The sequence below is a fragment of the Dendropsophus ebraccatus genome, chromosome 12, assembly GCF_027789765.1.
Source record: "Dendropsophus ebraccatus isolate aDenEbr1 chromosome 12, aDenEbr1.pat, whole genome shotgun sequence".
Classification (NCBI taxonomy): Eukaryota; Metazoa; Chordata; class Amphibia; order Anura; family Hylidae; genus Dendropsophus; species Dendropsophus ebraccatus.
Window position 1 is genome coordinate 47,822,532 of NC_091465.1, and position 24,859 is coordinate 47,847,390.

General features: G+C 41.4%; 1 long non-coding RNA gene across 1 annotated transcript; it reads right to left on the minus strand.

Annotated features, from left to right (window-relative positions):
* Positions 1 to 16,492: 16,492 nt before the first annotated feature.
* Positions 16,493 to 22,968, minus strand: LOC138769557 (uncharacterized). Its single transcript, XR_011359267.1, has 3 exons — positions 22,875 to 22,968; positions 17,680 to 17,718; positions 16,493 to 17,596 (listed from the first exon to the last, which is right to left on the minus strand). It is a non-coding gene; the product is annotated as an uncharacterized lncRNA (long non-coding RNA).
* Between the last annotated feature and the right edge of the window lie 1,891 nt (positions 22,969 to 24,859).

Consider the following 24,859-nt stretch of genomic DNA (forward strand, 5'->3'; position numbering starts at 1 on the left):
CAAACGATCAGGTCCCTGCATCAGTGCAGGGGCCTGATCGTTATATACCATAGTAACCCAGACTCAGTGGGAAGTGTCTGTGTTACTATGGTAACCCCTCTCCGAAGTGGCGCGATCGCTCACACGGGTCAGGGGGGGTTGAGAGATCCGGGAGGGGGAGACAGAAGGGGAAGAGGGGCCGGGGGAGATACAGGCAATGGCGGCGGGAGGAAACATAGAAACATAGAAGATTGTCGGCAGAAAAAGACCACTGGGTCCATCTAGTCTGCCCTTTTAGTATTTTCTTTCTTATTATCTTAGGATAGATATATGTTTACCCCAGGCGTGTTTAAATTCTGTTATTGTAGATTTGCCAACCACCTCTGCTGGAAGTTTGTTCCAGGTATCTACTACTCTTTCAGTAAAATAATATTTTCTCACATTGCTTCTGATCCTTCCCCCAACTAACCTGTCACTGTGTCCTCTTGTTCTTGAGCTCAGTTTTTTTGTTACTAAAAACACTCCCCTCTTGAACCTTATTTAGTCCTTTAACATACGTAAAGGTTTCAATCATGTCCCCCCTTTCCCTTCTTTCCTTCAGACTATACATATTCAAATCCTTAAGTGTTTTCTGATATGGTTTATGCTTCACACCCTCCACCATTTTTGTAGCCCGTCTTTGGACCCGTTCTATTTTATCAATGTCCTTTTTTAGATGAGGTCTCCAGAACTGGACACATTATTCCAGATGTGGCCTCACCAGAGCTCTATACAGCGGGATCACAATCTCCCTCTTCCTACTGGTTATACCTCTAGCTATACGGCCCCGCATATGATTTGCTTTCCCCACCGCCTGGCTGCACTGGTGACTCATTTTAAGGCTGTCACTACCTCTAAATTCTTCTCTTCTGGTCTTTTCCAACACAGTACTGCCGATGTGATACTCGGATAAAGGATTCCTCCTCCCCAAGTGCATTATTTTACATTTGGAAACATTGAACTTTAATTTCCACTGTTTGGACCACTTATCTAAGCTAAATCATTTTCCATATTACTGACACCTCAAGGAATATCAACCCTATTGCACACTTTTGTGTCGTCAGCAAACAGACAAACTTTACCTACCAACCCTTCTCCTATGTCACTTACAAACATATTAAAAAGAATAGGACCCAGAACAGACCCTTGTGGCACACCACTTGTAACCAGTCTCTGCTTGGAATATACACCATTAACAACAACCCTCTGATATCTATCCTTCAGCCAACCACAAATCCACTGAACTATCCAGGGATTAAGTCCAATTTTCTCCAACTTCTCTATCAGCTCTTTATGGGGAACTGTATCAAAAGCTTTGCTGAAGTCCAGATAGGCAATATCCACAACACCACCTTCATCCAGCACTTTTGTGCCGCAGTCTCCTCCCCTGCCTGATCGGCGGGAGGCGCAAAAATCTCCCCATAGACGCTGCGGTCGCATCGACCACGGCATTAATGGGGTTAACTGCCCAGGGGGGAGCATGGCTCCTCTCTGGGCAGTGGCAGTGGAAGGAGGCTATGTGACACAGCCTCCTGCCACTGCCCGATCTCACCTAGGGACAGAGGGGGGAGGTAGGGAAAGCATGACGTCCAGGGACGTCATGATGCAGTCTGGCACTGCTTTTCATGATGTCCCTGGACGTCATATTGGGGGAAGGGGTTAAAGTGATAACTGATCAGCAAGCCACAATAACATGCCAGCAGCCACACATTGGCTGCATTTACTAAGAGTAGTGCCCCTCTCAATGAATCTAGTAGGGAGCATGGAGGTGACGATTTAGATAAGTCTTGCTAAACCCCCACTTTTCTATTTATCATTTATTGCTCCCCTTACAGTTTTCATAGAAACGTAGAAAATTGTTGCTAAAAAACTCCATCTAATCTACCCTTTCAGTATTTCCTTTATTATGATTTTAATTTGATTTAAGTATCTACTATTTTAGTAAAGTAACATTTTCTTATGTTGTTCCCCCAATTAAACTCAGATTGTGCCCCTTTTTCTTGTGTTCAGTTTTTTTTAAATTAAAAAACACTTCCCTCTTGAACCTTATTTAGTCCTTTAGGCTATGTTCACACTACGTGAACAACCGGCCGTTCCGTACAGGCTGGGTGATCATCAGCACGCGCCCGCATCAGAGCGTCCCATAGCCCACAGTGAAGCAAGCGGCCGGAGCCGCTCGCTTCACTGTGTGAACTGACAGGGCTTTCTGCGGCCGGAATTCACTGAATTCTGGTCGCAGAAAACTGACCTGTCAGTTTTTTCCGGCAACGCATGGGATGCCGGCCGGAGCGTATACGATGTGTGTACGCTCCGGCCGGATGCCATTGAACATAAGGCTATGTTACACACCGCAAAACCACGGCCGTAGTTCTGCGGCAAGAACTACGGCCATAGTTTTACGTAGTGTGAACATAGCCTTAGGCTCGGTTCACACATTGTAACTGTGCGGCTGTATTTGCGGCTGTAATTGTGCGGCGGTATTTTTGGTGGTTCATGCGTACGCTGGAAAGTATAGGATATGCGGCTGCACAGTGCACACTATGTCTGAATCTACGGCCCTATCGTAAACGGACCCGTAAAAAATGAACAAGACCATTGTTTGCGGCTGGACATGCGGCCGAGGATTGACAGGCGGTCCGTACGGAGTACTTAAAAAATAGCCGGCAATGATGCCGAATGCCGATGCCTCTAATAGTTAATATATTAAATTAATCAAACACATTTTCTTTGTAATCAAGACACTTTCGTTGGTCAATAATTTTTTTCTAACGAATCCATCATTTTGCAATTAAATATACTGTTAAAAAAAATAGATATATAAATAAATGTATATTTATCTATATTTTTATTTTTTTACAGTATATTGAATTGCACAATGATGGATTCGTTAGAATTAAATTATTGACCAACGAAACTGAATTTATTTCCACGAAAATGTGTTTTATTCATTAAATATTAATTAGTACAGGAAGCTCTATAAGCCGTTAATTCATATGCCGGCAATAGAGCATTCTGTACTAATCATCACTTTACTTTAATGAAAACATCAAATGTTTCTTCTAATTATGTTATGACAATAGCATTATTAGAAGAAACATTTAGAATTATATGTGCGCTCAGCTGATTGGCTGATCGGCTGAGCGCACATATAATGAGCCGGTCCGCAGTACAGTGACTTCATTGTGCTGCGGACCAGCGAAGAGGACACATCGGGGTGAGTATAGAGCTCTCCACACCCCCTCCCCAGCACTGCACCCCTCCCAGCAAGGAAGGGGGGTCACTTAACCCCTTCCTTGCTGGGATGGGTGCAGTCTGACATCAGTCTGGCCCCCAAGGGGTTAAGGGGGATGCAATACATCCTCCCTTAACCCCTTGGGGGTCAGACTGTAAGCAGCGATCTGTAAAGATGCTGCATACTGTAAGGAGCACAACACCGCTCACAATGATGGGTGTTGTGCTCCTGTTTGTGTGTTTTTTGTGTGTTTCTCCCTTTTTGTTTTTCAGATATCGGTATCCTGGGGATTACGTCGGATTCCATGGACTACGTCGATGACCGGCGGTTTTTCTTTGAATTTTTTTAATAAAATGGTCAATGAGGGGTGTGGGGGTGTTTTTATTTGAATAAAAAATATTTTAAACTTGTGTCTTGTCTTTATTTCTTTACTTTATAGACTTAGTAGTGGAAGCCGTCTAATAGACGGAATCCATTACTAAGTCGGGGCCTAGTGTTAGCCGGTATAAAATGGCTAACACTAACCCCCTATTATTACCCCAGTACCCAATGCCACCAGGGGTACTGGGAAGAGCCGGGTGCCAGTGGTCCCGGAGCGTCAATATTGGCGCTCCTGGATCGGGCGGCAGCAGGCTGGTAAGATTTAGGCTGGGGAGGGCCTAAACCAATGGCTCTTCCCACCCTGGTGTTACCAGGCTGCTGTCGTTTGGTTTTTAACCCGGCTGGTTATAAAAATAGGGGGGACCCTATGCGTTTTTTTTAATTATTTATTTATTTTAAAAAAAACCCGCATAGGGTCCCCCCTATTTTTATAACCAGCCGGGTTAAAAACCAAACAACAGCAGCCTGGTAACACCAGGGTGGGAAGAGCCATTGGTTTAGGCCCTCCCCAGCCTAAATCTTACCAGCCTGCTGCCGCCCGGTCCAGGAGCGCCAATATTGACGCTCCGGGACCACTGGCACCCGGCTCTTCCCAGTACCCCTGGTGGCATTGGGTACTGGGGTAATAATAGGGGGTTAGTGTTAGCCATTTTATACCGGCTAACACTAGGCCCCAACTTAGTAATGGATTCCGTCTATTAGACGGCTTCCACTACTAAGTCTATAAAGTAAAGAAATAAAGACAAGACACAAGTTAAAAATATTTTTTATTCAAATAAAAACACCCCCACACCCCTCATTGACCATTTTATTAAAAAAATTCAAAGAACAACCGCCGGTCATCGACGTAGTCCATGGAATCCGACGTAATCCCCAGGATACCGATATCTGAAAAACAAAAAGGGAGAAACACACAAAAAACACACAAACAGGAGCACAACACCCATCATTGTGAGCGGTGTTGTACTCCTTACAGTATGCAGCATCTTTACAGATCGCTGCTTACAGTCTGACCCCCAAGGGGTTAAGGGAGGATGTATTGCATCCCCCTTAACCCCTTGGGGGCCAGACTGATGTCAGACTGCACCCATCCCAGCAAGGAAGGGGTTAAGTGACCCCCCTTCCTTGCTGGGAGGGGTGCAGTGCTGGGGAGGGGGTGGGGAGAGCTCTATACTCACCCCGATGTGTCCTGTTCGCTGGTCCGCAGCACAATGAAGTCAGTGTGCTGCGGACCGGCTCATTATATGTGCGCTGAGCCGATCAGCCAATCAGCTGAACGCACATATAATTCTAAATGTTTCTTCTAATAATGCTATTGTGATAACATAATTAGAAGAAACACTTGATGTTTTCATTAAAGTAAAGTGATGATTAGTACAGAATGCTCTATTGCCGGCATATGAATTAACGGCTTATAGAGCTTCCTGTACTAATTAATATTTAATGAATAAAACACATTTTCGTGGAAATAAATTCAGTTTCGTTGGTCAATAATTTAATTCTAACGAATCCATCATTGTGCAATTCAATATACTGTAAAAAAATAAAAATATAGATAAATATACATTTATTTATATATCTATTTATTTTAACAGTATATTTAATTGCAAAATGATGGAATTATTTACATTTAATTATTGAACAATGAAAGGGACTTTATTAGACAGAAAATGTGTTTTATTAATTCAATATATTAACCATGAGACACATCGGCTATAGTGCAGAGGATCGCAAACCCTGGTAATAGCGATTCATGTAAACTGTTTCCCTGCTTTCCCAGATGCATCCAGAGGTGTTTCCATCACTTTCTTAACATTTTATTTGTTATTTTTAGTTGAACCAGATTTCCAAGTAAATGACCGTATGTTTTGAGCCGCATGTCTATTTTTTCCCACGGCCGGAGTTTCACCCGCACATTTACAGCCGCATAAAAAATACAGCCGCACAGTTACAGCGTGTGAACCCAGCCTTAAAGTGTAACTGTCATTTCAGGGTCATTTTTCTGAAAACAGTAAATACCTATAGTACAAGCGATTTTGAGAAACTCTGTAATAGGTTTTATTTACCAAAAGAGTTTCCTTCTGTACTGAAAAAGCTGTTTTCCTAGCTTCCCCCTGACTTCAGAAAAAGCAGGATTTCTCTGTCCATTATGTGGCTATGGAGAGAGGAGGGGCTGAGAGGAGTGAGTGAGCATGGAGCAGTCCTGCACAGCACATCATCCTGCAATCTTCTGTCAGCAAGTTCCTAGATAAGCACTGACCTTTCTGACCCCTGAATCCAGCGTTTTAGGTGCCCAGACAGTCTCCAAACAGCTGACCTTCATGTCTCCTCTTCCTGCTCGCTCATCTCCCTTGGCCCCTCCCTCCTTCATAGGATATAATTGAGACAGCAGAACCCGTCTTCACTGGCTTTTCTGTAAAGAAGACGGATTTGCACAGATAATTTGATAATGCACAGATAAGAAGTGAGGGGGAAGGCTTGGTAATTGTTTTCTGAGTACAGAAAGAGGCTTTTTTGCCTAATAAAACCTATTATAGAGTTTCTTAAAATCACTTATACTACTGATTTCTGCAAAAAAAGAAAAAACATATGACAGTTACGCTTTAACATGTTAAAAGGTTTCAATCATGTCCCCCCCCCTTACCTTCTTTTCTCCAGACTATAGAGATTTAGAGTCTTAAATCTTTTCTGAGGTTTAGGTCTTCATGAAGAAACTAGAGTAAGCTAATCCACATAGAATTTTTTACCCGAAAAAATAAATGGTGTAAATGTCAAGAAAAAAATGTAGTATCCATAAGGCTTGTGAACTAAAACTGTGCTCTAAATCCCTAAAGTAGGGAGCAGTAACATTCATTCATGTGCTCAGGGCAAAATGTCAGCCACCAGAAACATGGATACTCCATTCCTGAGTTTAAAAAAACATTGACTTCCATGGTGTTACAGTATATACTTGAGCTGAAGATATACAAATCAATGGCTGTTCTAGTACTCTGAAATATTGAGTTGCATAAGTACCAATGGCCCTTGTGTTGAATGTCTGAAAACTAAATGACACTTAAGAAAATGTCTCTATTAAAAAGCTTGCAGTGTAGCAGTGTTTTCAGATTCCTAAAGGGGTTATCCCACAAAAAAAAAAAAACAATTTCAACAGTATGTATAACAATAAAAAATTCATCCACAGCTATTGATTTAAACATATTTTGTCATGGGATATCTTACATTAGTGCCGGCAATAGTGCCATCTTCTGTTTCTTGTTCTGCTGATTTCTGAGTACACCTTCTGCAGCCTCCAGTAGTGGAAACAAAAGTCTCACCAGCCATACTAACACCCTTGTATAGTCGTATGTCATATTCTTTCTTTACAATTCTATAAGCCTGTACAGTATATTTAAAAAGTGGTCTTTCACATTTCGGTATTTTCAAGCCTTGTGCTAAAAAAAAAAAGTAAATATACAGTACAAACCAAAAGTTTGGACACACCTTCTCATTCAAAGAGTTTTCTGTATTTTCACGACTATGAAAATTGTAGATTCACACTGAAGGCTTCAAAACTATGAATTAACACATGTGGAATTATATACTTAACCAAAAAAGTATGAAACAACTGAAAATATGTCTTATATTTTAGGTTCTTCAAAGTAGCAACCTTTTGCTTTCATTCCTGCTTTGCACTATTAGCATTCTCTTGATGAGCTTCCAACAGTCTTGAAGGAGTTCTCAGAGATGCTTAGCACTTGTTGGCCCTTTTGCCTTCACTATGTGGTCCAGCTCACCCCAAACCATCTCGTAGCATCCCATCACTCACTTTCTTGGTCATATAGCCATTACACAGCCTGGAGGTGTGTTTTGGGTCATTGTCTTGTTGAAAAACAAATGATGGTCCAACTAAAAGCAAAGTGAATGGAATTAGCATGCTGCTGCAAGATGCTGTGGTAGCCATGCTGGTTCAGTATGCCTTCAATTTTTAATAAATCCCCAACAGTGTCACCAGCAAAGCAACCCCACACCATCACACCTCCTCCTCCATGCTTCACAGTCACAACCAGGCATGTAGAGTCAATCTGTTCACCTTGTCTGCGTCGCACAAAGACACAGTGGTTGGAACCAAAGACCTCAAATTTGGACTCATAAGACCAAAGCAGATTTCCAATGGTCTAATAACCATTCCTTGTGTTCTTTAACCCAAACAAGTCTCTTCTGCTTGTTGCCTGTCCTTAGCAGTGTTTTCCTAGCAGCTATTTTACCATGAAGGCTGCTGCACAAAGTCTCCTCTTACCAGTTGTTGTAAAGATGTGTCTGCTGCTAGAACTCTGTGTTCCATTGACCTGGTCTCTAATCTGAGTTGCTGTTAACGTGCGATTTCTGAGGCTGGTGACTCAGATGAATGTATCCTCCGCAACAGAGGTTACTCTTGTGGTCTTCCTTTCCTGGGGCGGTCCTCATGTTAGCCAGTTTTTTGTAGCGCTTCATAGTTTTTGCAACTGCACTTGGGGACACATTCAAAGTTTTCCCAACTTTTCGGACTGACTGATCTTAATTTCTTAAAGAAATGATGGCCACTCGTTTTTCTTTACTTAGCTGCTTTGTTCTTGCCATGATAAAAATTCTAACAGTCTATTCAGTAGAACTATTAGCTGTGTATCCACCTGACTTCTGAACAACACAACTGATGGTCCCAACCCCATTTATAAGGCAAGAAATACCACTTATTACACCTGACAGGGTATACCTGTGAAGTGAAAATTATTTCCGTGACTACCGCTTGAAGCTCATCAAGAGAATGCCAAAAATGGGCAAAGCAGTAATAAAAGCAAAAGGTGGCTACTTTGAAGAACCTAAAATATAAGACATATTTTTAGTTGTGTCACACTTTTTTGTTAAAGGGGTAGTGCGGCGGTAAAGAATTATTGACAGAATAACACACATTACAAAGTTATACAACTTTGCAATGTATGTTATGTCTGTGAATGGCCCCCTTCCCCGTGTCCCACCACCCCCACCCGTGTACCCGAAAGTGTGGTGCGCTATACATACCTGTCACGTGCCGACTCGTCTCCGATCTTCAGTCTGCGATGTCGTCTTCGGACGGCCGGGCCGAATCCCTCCGAGCGTCCTGAGTGCCGGCCGCCCTCTTCAGCATCATCAGATGCTCAGCCGCGATTGGCTGAGCACAGTTTGGCTCAGCCAATCGCGGCTGAGCAGCCGATGACGCGGCAGAGGGCGGCCGGCACTCAGGACGCTCGGAGGGATTCGGCCCGGCCGTCCGAAGACGACATCGCAGACTGAAGATCGGAGACAAGTCGGCACGTGACAGGTATGTATAGCGCACCACACTTTCGGGTACACGGGTGGGGGTGGTGGGACACGGGGAAGGGGGCCATTCACAGACATAACATACATTGCAAAGTTGTATAACTTTGTAATGTGTGTTATTCTGTCAATAATTCTTTACCGCCGCACTACCCCTTTAAGTATCTAATTCCACATTTGTTAATTCATAGTTTCGATGCCTTCAGTGTGAATCTACAATTTTCATAGTCATGAAAATACAGAAAACTCCTTGAATCAGAAGGTGTGTCCAAATTTTTGGTCTGTACTCTATAAATAAATAATAACATAAAATAAGTTTTCCTATATCTTTCTGAACTCAATAACCCATAATGAGAATATGAAGAATAATTTTAGAATTTGCAATTTCAAATTTATTAAAAAGTTTTCAGACCCTTTGTTATGACACTTTACTTTTTACATTTACTTTTGAGGACTTTCTATTCCTCTTGATCATCTCTAAGATGTTACTACACCTCTATAGAAGGATACAAAAAAAATTATGCTGCACTAAATATTCCCAAGAGCGCAGTGGCCTCCTTACTTCTGAAATGACAGATGTTTTGGTGGAGAAGAGCCTTGGTAAGAGAGTTGGTCCTAAGGGTCAATCTGGCTGAGCTCCAAAGATCTTGTGTGCAGATAGGAGGAACTTCCAGAAGGTCAACCATCACTATGGCACTACCAATCTGCTTTATGAAAGAGTGAAAAATAAAAAAGTCTCTCCTCTGTAAAAGACAAATGAAAACCCTTCTGGAGTCTGCAAAAAAGCCCAAAGGACTCTCAGCGAGATACAGGATTCTGTGTTCTTTTGAAACAAATATTGATATTTTTGGCCTTAATTCTGGAGGAAACCAGGTCCTGCTCATCACCTGCACAATTGCATCACTTAAATGAAGCATGGTAGTTGTAGTAGTAGTAGTGCTATTTTCAGTGGCTGTGGACTGGTGAAGGTTAAGGGAAAGACTGTGCTGAAGTTCAGGTTGCAACAAAGCAATGACCCTTAGCACAGAGCTATGAAAACAAAGAAGAAACTTAGTAACAATTCTGTTAATCCTTTTTTAGTCTTTTCCTCCTCCCATTCTAAGAGCTCTCGCACTTTCAGTTTTCTCTCTACAAGGCCATGTAAGGGGCTGTTTTTACAGGAATAGTTGTACTTTGTAATGGCGTCTTTCATTTTACCATAACATTTATGATGAAACCCCATAATTATTGTTTATGAAGATATAAATTGGTGAAATCGTAAAAAAGAATGCAACATGGTAACTTTTGGGGTGTTCCGGGGTATGAGACCACAGTTTCAACGATTGGGACTCCTGCAGTCACTGCGGGATCCCAATCGGTAAGTGACAAGGGACTCCCCCTGTCACACTTAAACGCTGCGGCCGGCAGCGTTTAAGGAGTTAATGACGGGCTGCAGCACGATCGCTGCAGCCTGTCATTAACGGTGATGCGCTGGCTGCTCACTGCAGCCAGCCCCCACCTCATATGAAGCGCACTCCGCTCCGGAGCACGCTTCATAGCAGGAGAAACACCCTGGACGTACAGTTACGTCTTCTGGTGACAGACTTCCATGGCATAACTGTACATCCAGGGTTGTCTAGGGGTTAATGTACTTTTGTGGCCTAGCAGCCACAGCCCAGACCTGAACCAAAGAGAACATCCATGGAGAGACCTAAAAAAGGCATCCACCACTGGGCCCCATACAACCTGACACAGTTTGAGAGAATCTGCATGGTATATTGGCAGAAAATCCTCAAATCCAGGGGTGTAAACCTTGTCAAAAGGGGTGTCAAATAAGTACAATGTAACGGGTCTGAATACCTACGTCAATTAAATATTTTAGTTTTCCATTCTGTTTTCAGTTTGTCATTATAGGTATCACATGGGGGAAAACTTGCTTTTTTATATTTTATCACAAGGCCACAAAAGAACAAAGTATAAAAAAGGGAGAGGACATAAATAGATCTACAGTATGTAAAGTAGTAGTTTTCTATTTTTCCCTCTCTATACATGTACAGGTTTATAAAGATACATTAAGGAAATATACAATTCTAAAAAAAAGAATAAGTTTGTGGAGACAGCAGAGAAGAAAATTCAGGGAGATTAAATCCCATAGCAGTATGTATTTGTGAGATCTCAGGAGCAATGTGTGAGAAACTACTTTGTATACAGGTCAGTGGAAAACACAGGGAAAAACTAGAGAATTGCTAAGAGCCAGACTGTTAAGCACTCCTGGGAAATACAGCTGCTTCCTGGTCACATGATTACACTGGGGTCCGCTCACAGAATGTGAAGGGCCATAGAGAGGAGAAGAATTAGGCTAAAATAGGTGAATTGTTTTTCAATTTAGTTCTTTCTAAACAGAAGATTGATATGTTACATTCAATCTCCTATGGTGTGTGCATTACAATACTCAGTGGGGAAAAAAAGTATTTAGTCAGTCCCCAATAGTGCAAGTTCTCCCACTTAAAAAGATGAGAGGCGTCTGTAATTTACATCATAGGTAGACCTCAACTATGAGAGACAAAATGAGAAAACAAATCCTGAAAATCACATTGTCTGATTTTGTAAGAATTTATTTGCAAATTATGGTGGAAAACAAATATTTGGTCACCTACAAACAATCAAGATTTCTGGCTCTCACAGACCTGTAACTTCTTCTTAAAGAGTCTCCTCTTTCCTCCAGTTATTACCTGTAGTAATGGCACCTGTTTAAACTTGTTATCAGTATAAAAAGACACACCCTCAAACAGTCAGACTCCAAACTCCGCTATGGTGAAGACCAAAGAGCTGTCAAAGGACACCAGAAACAAAATTGTAGACCTGCACCAGGATGGGAAGACTTAATCTGCAATAGGCAACCAGCTTGGAGTGAAGAAATCAACTGTGGGAGCAATAATTAGAAAATGGAAGACGTACAAGACCACTGATAATCTCCCTCGATCTGGGGCTCCACGCAAAATCTCACCCCGTGGGGTCAAAATGATCACAAGAACGGTGAGCAAAAATCCCAGAACCACACAGGGGGACCTAGTGAATGAACTGCAGAGAGCTGGGACCAATGTAACAAAGCCTACCATCAGTAACAGACTACGCCGCCAGATCCTGCAGTGCCAGATGTGTCCCACTGCTTAAGCCAGTACATGTCCGGGCCCATCTGAAGTTTGCTAGAGAGCATTTGGATGATCCAGAAGATTATTGGGAGAATGTCCTATGGTCTGATGAAACCAAAGTGGAACTGTTTGGTAGAAACACAACTTGTCGTGTTTGGAGGAAAAAGAATATTGAGTTGTATCCATCAAACACCATACCTACTGTAAAGCATGGGGGTGGAAACATCATGCTTTGGGGCTGTTTCTCTGCAAAGGGGCCAGGACGACTGATCCGGGTACATGAAGGAATGGATGGGGCCATGTATCGTGAGATTTTAAAGTGCAAACCTCCTTCCACCAGCAAGGGCATTGAAGATGAAACGTGGCTGGGTCTTTCAACATGACAATGATCCAAAGCACACCGCCAGGGCAACGAAGGAGTGGCTTCGTAAGAAGCATTTCAAGGTCCTGGAGTGGCCTAGCCAGTCTCGAGATCTCAACCCTATAGAAAACCTTTGGAGGGAGTTGAAAGTCCGTGTTGCCAAGCGACAGCCCCCAAACCTCGCTGCTCTAGAGGAAATCTGCATGGAGGAATGGGCCAACATACCAACAACAGTGTGTGCCAACCTTGTGAAGACTTACAGAAAACGTTTGACCTCTGTCATTGCCAACAAAGGATATATAAAAAAGTATTGAGATGAAATTTTGTTACTGACCAAATACTTATTTTCCACCATAATTTGCAAATAAATTCTTACAAAATCAGACAATGTGATTTTCTGGATTTGTTTTCTCCTTTTGTCTCCAATAGTTGAGGTCTACATATGGTGTCAATTACAGACGCCTCTCTAATTTTTAAGTGGTGGAACTTGCACTATTGGTGACTGACTAAATACTTTTTCTCCCCACTGTATTTGTAGTCCCAGGTCGAAGTGTCAAAGAACATTAATGTTCACAGCAGATGCTCCAAATTGTGATTTTTTTTTCTTTTGGAAATTTCATAAAGAAAACAAATTTCTGACTTGTGTGGGGATCATTCCACCTTTTTCTTAAGCTTTAATATAACAACAGTCCCTTTTATGTCCATAAAAAGGAATCTTTTAAGCAGATTACAATGAGTCATACATTGGTTCCATTGTTACAATAAGAACATGTTCTTAATATATCCATATTATTTAGAATGTGAAGAGAAGATGTTTTATTATTCTCAATATTAGTATTAATATTAGATTTTCTGGTTATTACAGAGGTTAGCAATCTTCCAAAACAATGAAAAGGAATCTCTTTCATTAATTGATGCTAAAGTTTTAAAAATTCTGTAATTGTTGAGGATGAGGATGAGGATGAGAATGTATCACATACTCTCTGAAATGAGTTCAATGTTTAACAGATGTAGTAGAAGTGAGTTTGTCACTTGGCCCAAATCATTATCATATTACAATGTGCAATTACAATGTGCAACACATATACATTTGGGGATATTTCTTTTTAAATTGGAGCCCATGCAGCATATTCAACAACAGGGTGCAAGACCTGTTGATAAATATGTCATGAAGGTCAGACAATGTCTGCTCATATCTGGCTTTTGTTTTGACCCTTTTTGTCAGTAAAAAATGGCAGACATGAAAATAAATTTTGGCATAAATTACATATTTTATATAATCCCAGAAAGCGACCATAAATACTGTACATTAGTGAGTGTTCTTCAATTTTTACGTCCCAATGGAGTGCCTCAAAGACTGCCAAGGAAAAAATCCCTGTGTCTGCCCTTATGCTCCACGGTAAACATAACACAATGTACCAGTGTTGTCTGGAATGTTTTAACAGCTAGGAAAGATGTCCAAATCGGCTTACATGGCAGCATAGGTATGTAAGCAGCGAGACTATCCACACCTTTAGGCCGGGTTTATACTACGTCAGACACGGCCATGGCACAGAACGGATCATCTCGGCTGGTACTGCAGTACCGGATAAACTTCGATTCTATTGAATTGGGATGCAGGCACATAGGACACAATGGAAATTTTGACCAGAGCTGCACTCTTCATTGTGGGAACAGTTAGTCGTGTGTAGTCGCTATTGAATGAATAGCGGTTGCACAAAACTGACATGTCAGTTTTTACTGCGGCCGCTCAAGATCCCGACCGGAGTGTATACTATGTGTATGCACTCCGGACGGGATTTCCTCTGACTGCAGTGCAACATAACTTTTCAATTAATCACGGGCATTGTTACAATGGCCGTGATTAATAGAAATTTTACGTTGTGTGAACATGGCCTTATTGTAATTGTATGAGGCTGCAACAACCTAAAAAATAGCTTTTTATTTAGAGGCGTGGCCAGAGTACTGAAGTGCGACACCTCTCTGGACACCAATAGAAAACATTTACAGCCTTGGACAACTACAATAAAATAATGGGTAGGCTTACTGCTTTAAAAGATATGTAGCCATGTAAGCAGCGTTTCTAGCTGTCAGAGAGATGTTCCCAACTCTCAGCATGATCCTCTCTCCACAGGATAGGGATAACAGGCTGATCAGTGTGTGTGTGTGTGTGTGTGTGGGGGGGGGGGGGGGTCACACCAATTATGAGAACAGGGAAGAACTGTTTTCTAAACAGTTTTCTCCTTTTGAGCATGTTATTACCTATAAGGCTGGGTTCACACATAATGCAACCAAAACCAGGAGTGGATTAAAAACACAGAAAGGCTCTGTCCACACAATGTTGAAATTGAGTGGATGGCCGCCATATAACAGTAAATAACTGCCATTATTTCAATATACCAGCCGTTGTTTTAAAATAACAGCAAATATTTGCCATTAAATGGCGGCCATCCACTCAATTTCTACATTATGTGGACAGAGCCTTTCTGTGTTTTCAATCCACTCCTGGTTTTGGTTGCAATATGAAGACCACAATACTGACTGAAATATACATAGTGTGAACCCAGCTCTAACTTGCAAACTGTGAATACCCCTTTATTTAAAAAAAAAAAAAAAAAAAAAAAGAGCCACTATGGTCTACAAGTTCAACACTGATACATCTGTTTCTTCATATGGAAGTGTTGCTTCATTCACTTTGCCCTATAAATACTTTTTTAATGTAAATATGACACCATTAGATCTTGTACCTTCACATTTTTATATTCAAAAATATAGAATACAATGGATTGGCACAGTATTTTTGTGAACGGTATGTTAAAATTTTTGATATACACAAAGAGCAGGAGATATATCATCAAAATGTGTCTGTATTTCGAAGTTTGGCACATAGTCTTAAATTGATTACAAGGAAAATAATCACATTTTAATGGCCCTATAGGGCTGACATCTACAAACCAGAACCGAGAACAAAACAATGGAAAACAAAATCTTATGACAACAATGCAGAAGTGCAATCTAATGTCGATTTTATACCCATAGTTTGCTTTTTTTATTGAACATTTTTATTTTATTCATTTTTTATGTATATCTGTAGAATTTCTAAGATACAGAATTTTTTTTTCCCTTTTTTTAACCTGTACCAGACATTATAGGATACCAAAAGTAATCTGCAGTCCCTCAAATCAAATGATGAATATTTAAATGATGTCAAAAGCAAGCCATGAAAAAAACAATATTAACTGAGAAAAAGAAAGAGCGAGCCATGAAATACTATATTGGTTGCTTAAGTTAACTTGTAATCATATTTTACATCCACACTCATGTTACTCATTCACCCACTGCATCCAGCTATGTGCACTCTCACTGCTCACCATGCCCTAAGTATATTTTATGTTCACAGTTTAACAGGGCAAACACGAAATAGTCTTTTAGCACTGAGGCTACACCACATTGTAAATCAGTGCAACAATCAGGAATCAACATCATGAATAAGTTTCGAGGAAAAAAAAAACTTGTTGGTAGCAGGTGACGTCTTCCAGTAGGTGAAGCGTGTAATGGCTCTGTAGATAATACATTCAAATTATGTATCAGTATAGCATGCAAGCTGCCAGCTTTTCTTGCATATCAAAGATCAGTGAGAAGTGCATCATATTCAGTTATGTTTCCCTATATAAGTTTAATATAATAATTCCAAATCTCCACCATATGAGCCGGTATGGTATAGAGGGTCATTGTTGCACTTGTCCTTGAAAGGAGGGAAATTGGGCAAAATAAATAACTGGGTATTGAGTTTTTTTTTTCTTTATGCAAATGGACAAAACAGTTTTGAGCTTTACTTTTGCACATATAATTTCATGAGCCTAGGGAGCGATGCCCACACACAAATAGGCATGTGATACTAAAGTGCATGCTGTGTTGGCAAAAAAGAAAAGGCACTGAATTGTCCCTGTATTACCGTCTTTTTGTGGTCCCTATTGATTTTGAATGGTTTGCTCATATGTTTTGGATGTTTCGCTATACAAAGGAGGTATATTTCATCTTAATTATTAGAATTGTCCAATCCATTATATCATTCCTGCGCAGAAGTAAGAATCTCCTCCTGCTCGTTCTATAAGGTTTCATTAACATTATTTATGCTCTTGTATGATTTGATGTTAGTTTGTGCTGCAGACTTGTTGTTGGGTTAGGTCAAGTGAGGCAAAAGCGTCTTGGACACGGCTGTAGTTTTACATTTCAGTACTGAAGATTACATTTCAGGCTCTTGTGTGAAACTAGATAGCTTGTGATCAAAGTCTATTGCCTAGAGTCATTACACAGTGACAAAATATAAACTGACTCTATTACCCAGTATTTTACGCTAACAGTTTTACATGCACAAGGAAGGGTCTTACGGAAACTGATTAATAATTAAACTGATTGATAATGGGGGGGGGGGGTTATTAAAATAAAACAAGCCATAACTGAAGATGGGGAAATAAGGTGATTCTAAGACAATGTACTACTTCTAATAGTTATTTTAGAGGATATAATGTATCTGTTTAAGTGATAATTTGATGCTTTTTATAGCCTTGCATTGTGCTGTTCTTCTGTATGCAAAGTAGCTCTCCTCCAGAAGGAGGAATACATTTTTTTTTCTTTCTGCTGAGCTTGATTCTCTCCTAGAAGATTTACTCTCCCTCTTGGAAGAGATTCTGGTTTGGCATATAATCCTCATTCATTGTTTAAGACTTTTTAAGGACTTTTTAAGATGCCAATCGATGGTGGGTACATTTCCTTCTGAAGGAAAACTATTTTGCATGCTTTTTTCTCATAAAACATTGCATGGCTTCTAAGACCATGCTAGTTTGGTAGCCTCCTTAAAGTGATACACAAGTCTCTCTATTCCACTATTCCACTTAGTCAATAGGCCATGTCCAGTATTGTCCAATGGGTGTAACAGCATCAAATTCTATCTTGCTACACCCATTTTATGAAAGATACAGGTATTTCCTAGTTGTCAATTTACTGTATATAATATGTATATAATATGCTACAAAACATAATACCTACATTTTACCTCCCATCTTGATTTAACTGCACAGAAACCATAGAAAGGCAAATAGAGAAGAAGGCTTCTAAGTGTTTCCTTAAAGGACCACAAACCCGATGAACACATGTAAGGATCTGCCACAATAGATTAAGTAGTCACTCACTACCAGTATCCTGAATAACAAAGTAGATCTAACTTCTTTTATGTGTCAATTTACCTTTGAGTTGAAGCCAGATGATTCATTGGATGAATGACTCTTTTGGGAAAACATATATTGAAAAGGTTGAATCCCATACATAAGCTGTATATTTGATCTTACAGTTGTCCAGTTTATACATCTTTCTGGTTCTATACGTAAATCAGACTTAAAAAGTTTCCTAAATCCCTGTGTTTCAATGGTGGTGACCTAATTCAAAAATCATCAGTGATAGAAATACATTTTGCAAGAGCTTGTATAATAAGTGTACTGTTTCAGTAAGATATTGAGCCTACAATCCTGCATTAATGGAGAGAGCTCCTTGTTTCTTTTTAGAGTGCTGCCACAATGCATCACTGCTGGGTGAGAATATCTCCAATACAGCATAAAATGAAGCGTGCAGTGATTTTTTTTCTTTCTTTTTCTAGTGTGTATCATGAAGTCTGTGAGATAATAAACATTTGTGTCCCTTAGCATAATATTGGAGACATGCTAAGATACCTTATGTAATTCTATGGGCAGTGAATTACAGATTAGAGATGAGCACAACTCGAGTATGCTTGAGTCTGAACATTCGGCATTTGTATACTGGCAACTGATAAGTTGCATGCAGACCTCGGGAGTCCTGAAAAACATGGATACAGCCTATGGCCTATGGTTCTATCCCTGTTTTCCCGGACTCCCTAGGGCTGTATTCAACTTTTTCAGTCGCTGGTATTCAAATATTGAATAATCACACTCCAGCTTGCTTGAATTGCACTCATCTCAATTACAGATCCATGCCACGCATCATCTGTGGGAGTAGGGGAATACCACACATCAGGGGAAGGAGGGGAAATTGATGAAAAACAGGCACTTACTTCTCCCCAGCGCCAGGCTCCGGGATCTCCGGGGTGTCCACAACATGACTTGGCTGATGGACTGGCCACTCAGCCAGTCAGTGACTAAGGCAGGACGCCGCTCCAGTCACTGATTGGCTGAGCTACCAGTTCGGCAGCAGATACATGCCTTTTCTCCATGACCTCATCATAACTCGGGGGAAATTTCCTTACTGCTGGGGGCCAGAGGCTGGTCCCGCCACTCACCGTGGGCACATGGAGAAGTAAGTGCCTACTTGTCATCAATTTTCCCCGACAGCTGACGGCTTTAAGCAGTCGCCGGACTTCTCCTTTCAGTTTAAAGGATTATTCCAAGTTGAAGCAACATATTCCCAATACCCATTATAGAAGATAAGTGGCAAACAATGGGGAGAGTCCAACCACTGGGGCCCATTATGATCCACAGAATGGGGCCCCAAATATTTATTATGAATGGAGCTGCTGCTTCATTATCTACGAAGCTGTCAAAGATATCTAAGTATAATGGTAGGATAACTTAGGCATCTACGATGGAGATTGAATGGCAGGGGGCATGTGTGATTCCATGCATAACAAAGACTTGGGGACTCTTTCCTGATATCCACAGAATAGGAGATAAGTGTCAGATTGTGAAGGGTCTGACTGCAGGTACCCCGATAATCCAAAATATATAACTATTCTGTGAGTATACGGCAAGGCCTCATTCACACGTCATGTCAATTTTTCCTGACAGTAATCACTTTTTATGTTCAGGAAACCATTAGTAAGGTCTTCAGGAGTTCCTGATGCGCATCATGAAAGTATCAGGAAAGCATTATGGTTTCCTGAGCTCCCATAGACTTCTATGGGGGCACTTGTACAGGAAGTCCTGATGAAAATAGGACAGGTTCTATAATTTCCTGACCTATTTTCCTGAACGGACACCCTTCAGGAAAAATCCTGAAGGCTGTCAGGCCTTCTTCACACTTCAGGAAAATCTGTCAGTTTTTCTTATCAGGATTTCCTGACCCATAGGGTTGCATTGAACACTGACAGCCTTATGGATTTTCTCTGAAGGGTGTTTATTCAGGAAAACAGGTCAGGAAATTATAGAACCTGTCCTATTTTCATCAGGATTTCCTGTACAGGTGCCCCCATAAAAGTCTATGGGAGCTCAGGAAACCCTGATGCTTTCCTGATGCACATCAGGAAATGCTGAAGACACTACTAATGGTTTCCTTAACATAAAAACTCATTACTGTCAGGAAATTCTGAAGATTTCCTAATGGTTTCCTGAAGCCAAGGCCTCCCAATCTGGATTTCCTGACAGGAAAAACTGACACTGACGTGAATAGGGCCTGAGTGTTTAATGCAACCCTATGGGCCAGGAAATCCTGACAGGAATTCCTGATAAGAAAAACGGACAGATTTTCCTGAAGTGTGAAGGGGGCCTAAGTTATCTAAACTCGGAATACCCCTTAAATGCTATGCCTTTTCCCCCACTGTTTATTTGAATATTTGCATTAAAAAATTGCTGCCTATTATTTTTCCTATAGAATTATTGTTCATTTAACCTTATTTTAATGTATAACAATATAAAGTAGCAAACATATTCACAGCAACTCTCCATCTTTCTACAATTCTGCATATGCCCTCTGGGCTTTCTCCTCTGCTGATTCCTGTACACCTGGGAATAAACCCTGCAATGACTCTTGTATCATTTCCAGTAAGTGTGGCTCATCCATTCTGTCCTGAGTGGCGTCCTTTTCCCAGGATCCTGGCATTGCTGCTCTGCTGGGATATCTCATCCCACTCCTGTTAAAACCTGAAGAAGTAATAGCTTCACACATATTCCCTTAACATTACATTATTTTGACAAGAGAGATAGATGACTATTTTGCCAATAAAAAGGATGAGACTCAGCGGGTGCTGGCGGAGGTAAATTGCAGTGCACTTCATCACTGCTGCACTCATTGCAGAGGAGATTTCCCAGCACAGCAACAGTAGAGACATCTGCTCCCTACACCTGGCTTAATATATAAACGTCTTATCCATCGTAATCACTCTTAATTTCTCTCACACCTTCAACTGAGATATATTGCTTTCCTAATGTTCGCCATAACCCTCTGTGCGGCAAAGCTTTCCTGCTCGTGATTATCATGATCCTTTATAGTTCATTCTATTCTATATGGATTGAATATGGATACAGCTGCCATTCCTAAATGCACAATTATTGCAATTTTTCTTGCAGCAGCAAAATTGTTCCAATATTATAGACAAGCAAATTCACAGCCAATAAACAGTTTACTAATTATCCTATTCACATACTGAACTGCACCATATGCTATAGTCTATATCAGGGATAGGGAACCTATGGCCCTCCAACTGTTGCAAAACTACATTTCCCATCATGCCTGGACAGCCAAAGCTTTAGCTGATGGGAATTGGAGTTTTGCAACAGCTGGAGAGACGAAGGTTACCCATCCCTTGTCTATATGGCCTGGCCCTGCAAGGGCCTGCAGCAATGTATGCTATTCCCAAAAAGTTCCTACAGATAAATTCCTATTTCCTAAGTTCCTATTCTTTTACATTGTGTTTGCAGTGTATCCTAATTGAACGCACCAAGAAAGCATATAGTATTTTCCTGCGTATAAGACTTTTTAACCTTGGAAAATCTTCTCAAAAGTCAAAAAATTTTGGAACGGACTGGAGAATCTGCAGTTCCAGCATACGGAGGGGGAGCTTGAAAATGGCCGCATCTCCGCCAAATGCAGCGACCATATGAAGAGCAAAACAAGCTGCAGGCGTCCGTGGTATGGAAAATAAGATACGGTAGAGTGGTGCTGTGCCCAATAAAACACAGTTATTTCAACCATCTGGCCTGCTCATGTATCCTACCGGTATTACTGCACCTCCTTCTCTGCCTCTCAGATCTGCTGTCTGATGTTTTTTATTAATTTGGTGTGCCTTGGAAGAGGGGTAGTGTTATACAGCGAGCATATCCCAAACTCTCTGTTTTAACTGGGAAAGTTGGGGGTCGTCTTATACTCCTAGTCGTCTTATACGCCGGAAAATACGGTGTGTGTATATATATATATATATATATATATATATATATATATAAATTTTTATTATTATTTATTTATTTCTTTGTGTGAATGTAAGGGCTATTGTACTGTATGGCATCTGCTGAAGACTTTGATTAAAAATATACAGCACTGTGTAAAAGTTTCAGGCAGGAGTGGACACAGCAATGTATATGGGAGCTTGTAGCAATTTTTGTTACGGTGGCCGTCTGCTGACTGAATAAGTGTTAATGGAGCGAATTAAGCTCAGATGGAGCATGTGCCTTGATCACAAATCTATCATAAATGATCTGTCATAATTATGAAATGTTCATCATTACCAAGTGACAGCGTGAAAGAGAAGATGAGATGACAGCAGATGCCATATGTTAGATCTGTATAGTACAGATACTGTATGCCATTGCCTTTACAGATTGACGGTCAGTAATGGTATGAATGTGATTCACTGCAACTTCATTAGCAAGCAGTAGATAGAAGGAGCTGTACTCTGCTATAATATACGCCTTGCATGTTTACTTTCATGTCTTTAATAATCCTAAACATACATGTAAAATTTGGCCAAATAAATCTCTATGTAGGAATTTATGGGTTTCTTTTTTAATGGATCGTTAACATCAGCATATTCTAGAGCAAATTGCTATATATGACTAACCACATGACTACTTATTTAGAGTTTATCTTGAATATTACAAGTTATACAGATGTTTCCCACAAATCTACAGTATATAACAATCTGCTCAGTTCCTCCTGCTCAATAACATGATGATGGTAGATTGGTCTGTACTTTGAATATCTCAGGTTTCCTTAAAAGGGTTATCCAGTGCTACAAAAACATGGCCACTTTTTTCCAGAGACAACACCAATGTTGCTCCAGTTTGGGTGAGTGAGTTTGAAGTGAATGGAGCTAAATTGCAAACCGCACCTGAACTGGTGACAAGAGTTGTCTCTGGAAGAAAGTGGCCATGTTTTTGTAGCACTGGATAACCCCTTTTAACACAAAGTATAATGGTTATTTTTAGAGATGAGCGAACCTCGAGCATGTTCGAGTCGATCCGAACCCGAACTTTCGGCATTTGATTAGTGGTGGCTGCTGAACTTGGATAAAGCCCTAAGGCTATGTGGAAAACATGAATATAGACATTGGCTGTATCCATGTTTTCCAGACATCCTTAGGGCTTTATCCAAGTTCAGCAGCCCCTGCTAATCAAATGCCGAACGTTCGGGTTCGGATCGACTCGAACCTGAACCCGGTTCGCTCATCTCTAGTTATTTTTCTAACAAAGCTGCCTCTTACCCTACAGTGGTTCAAATATGGAACTGTTACCGCAACTTTCTCTACATCGCTGTTCAGTGATCCATTATCCCTATGCCAAAGCAGAAGACAAAGATTTATTCATGTGTCCACTGCAGCTTATCGTAAAGGACAAATTTTCCTAAATGATAATTCATTAATAACATTATCGAAAAACAATGATTAGAATTTATTCATTACAGGACTCTTTTGCTTCCTACTGCCAGGATGTTTCCAAGATTTTCCATGCATTTGGTAGAGCTTCTGCACACCATCTGCAGTGCATATAGTGATATTAAATCCTAACTACAGTGAGATTCAGGCTTTACCGAAATTAAACATAACATTGCAGCCTTCTTCTAGAAAAGCTAGAAAAGATATAAAGAATCTCTTGATGGTATCTCACCTGTGACTGTCGTGGAGACCTATACATTATGCTACAGGATTTCACCATAAATTATTTCTATTTCATTTCCTTCATATCTTGGTGTAGTATTTTTTAAACGTCATGCTCTTTTGTCGGTCATTCAATGGTAAATTTTGTCTCGCACACATAATTAAAAAAAAAAAATTGGGGTTAGCAAATGGAGATAAAATTTTTGTCTTTCTTAGTGCCAAACTTTTAGACCTAAACATCAATATAACTATTTTGTGACTGGTGGCCACTGTGTTTAATCCATGTAGGTCCTGCAGGAACATCTGAACATCCAGTACAACGTTACAACCAAGAGCCTAAGTTTTCTGCATCCTGTGATAAAGGGCAGATAAGGGGAATAATATCTAGTAATGACTTTGGCTTTTAATAAATACATTTCACTATTCAACCAATGGTCTGGGGGAGTACATGCTCCAATACGAATATACTACTCATCGTATGAGGCAAAGAGACCTTTTGAGCCCCCGTATGCCCCAGGGCTGGGGTGCAAATTCAACTATTGCTTCCCTTTTATAGAAAAGTGTAATTCCTGGTGGCATGCCCTTGGAAAAAGGAAGACGACCTTGTTAGCTTGTCTCCTGACACATATTGTATCCCTAATGTTCACCATATGACTGAATGTTTTGTAATAACTAATAGAAAAATCTATTTGTATATTGGAAGTCTTTTGTATACATTTTACCCTGACAGTAATAGGCTCTAGGCAGGGCCGACTCTGGGGTCTGTGCCGCCTGAGGCAAACCTCAGGCTGCCGCCCCCCTCACTGGCACTAGAACCCCAACCCCCCCCCCCCCCCCCGCGCGCGCCCGCGCCCGCCCGCGCCCGCGGCAAGCCCGCCAACAACATACACTACCGCCCCCACCTCACTGGAACAGCCAGGGGCCGCGGCCGCCGGACCTCTTCAAGGCGGATCTGCCGCTTTAAAAGTAGGGGGCTCCGCTACCACTAGCTGTTCTATCCAGTCCATTGAGCTTCCGGGACAGGTCACCTGATGCACGCCGGCCCGTAAGCTCACAGCTCCAGCCCCGCGCGCTGCACCTCTCTAGTCTCCTGCTCAGTGGCATACATGCAACAGCTGACCGCACAGGACCGCGGAAGAGGTGCGGCGCACGGGGCTGGAGCTGTGAGCTTACGGGGCCGGCGTGCATCAGGTGACCTGTCCCGGAAGCTCAATGGACTGGATAGAACAGCTAGCGGTAGCGGAGCCCCCTGCTTTTAAAGCGGCAGATCCGCCTTGAAGAGCTCCGGCGGCCGCGGCCCCTGGGTGTTCCAGGGAGGTGGGGGCGGTAGTGTATGTTCTGGAGGGGCCCTACAACTGATAATCTGGGCGGCCCAGTGGGCATTTGCCCGGTCCGCCAGATTATCAGCCGGGCATGCCGCCCCCTGCAGGACCACAAAATCTGCCGCCTGAGGCGGAATACTCATTCCGCCTCATGGCAGAAGCGGGCCTGGCTCTAGGGCAGGGTTGTCAAACAGGGGCTTTAGCTTTGGCTGTCCGGGCATGATGGAAATTGTAGTTTTGTAACAGCTGGAGGGCCGCAGTTTGACACCT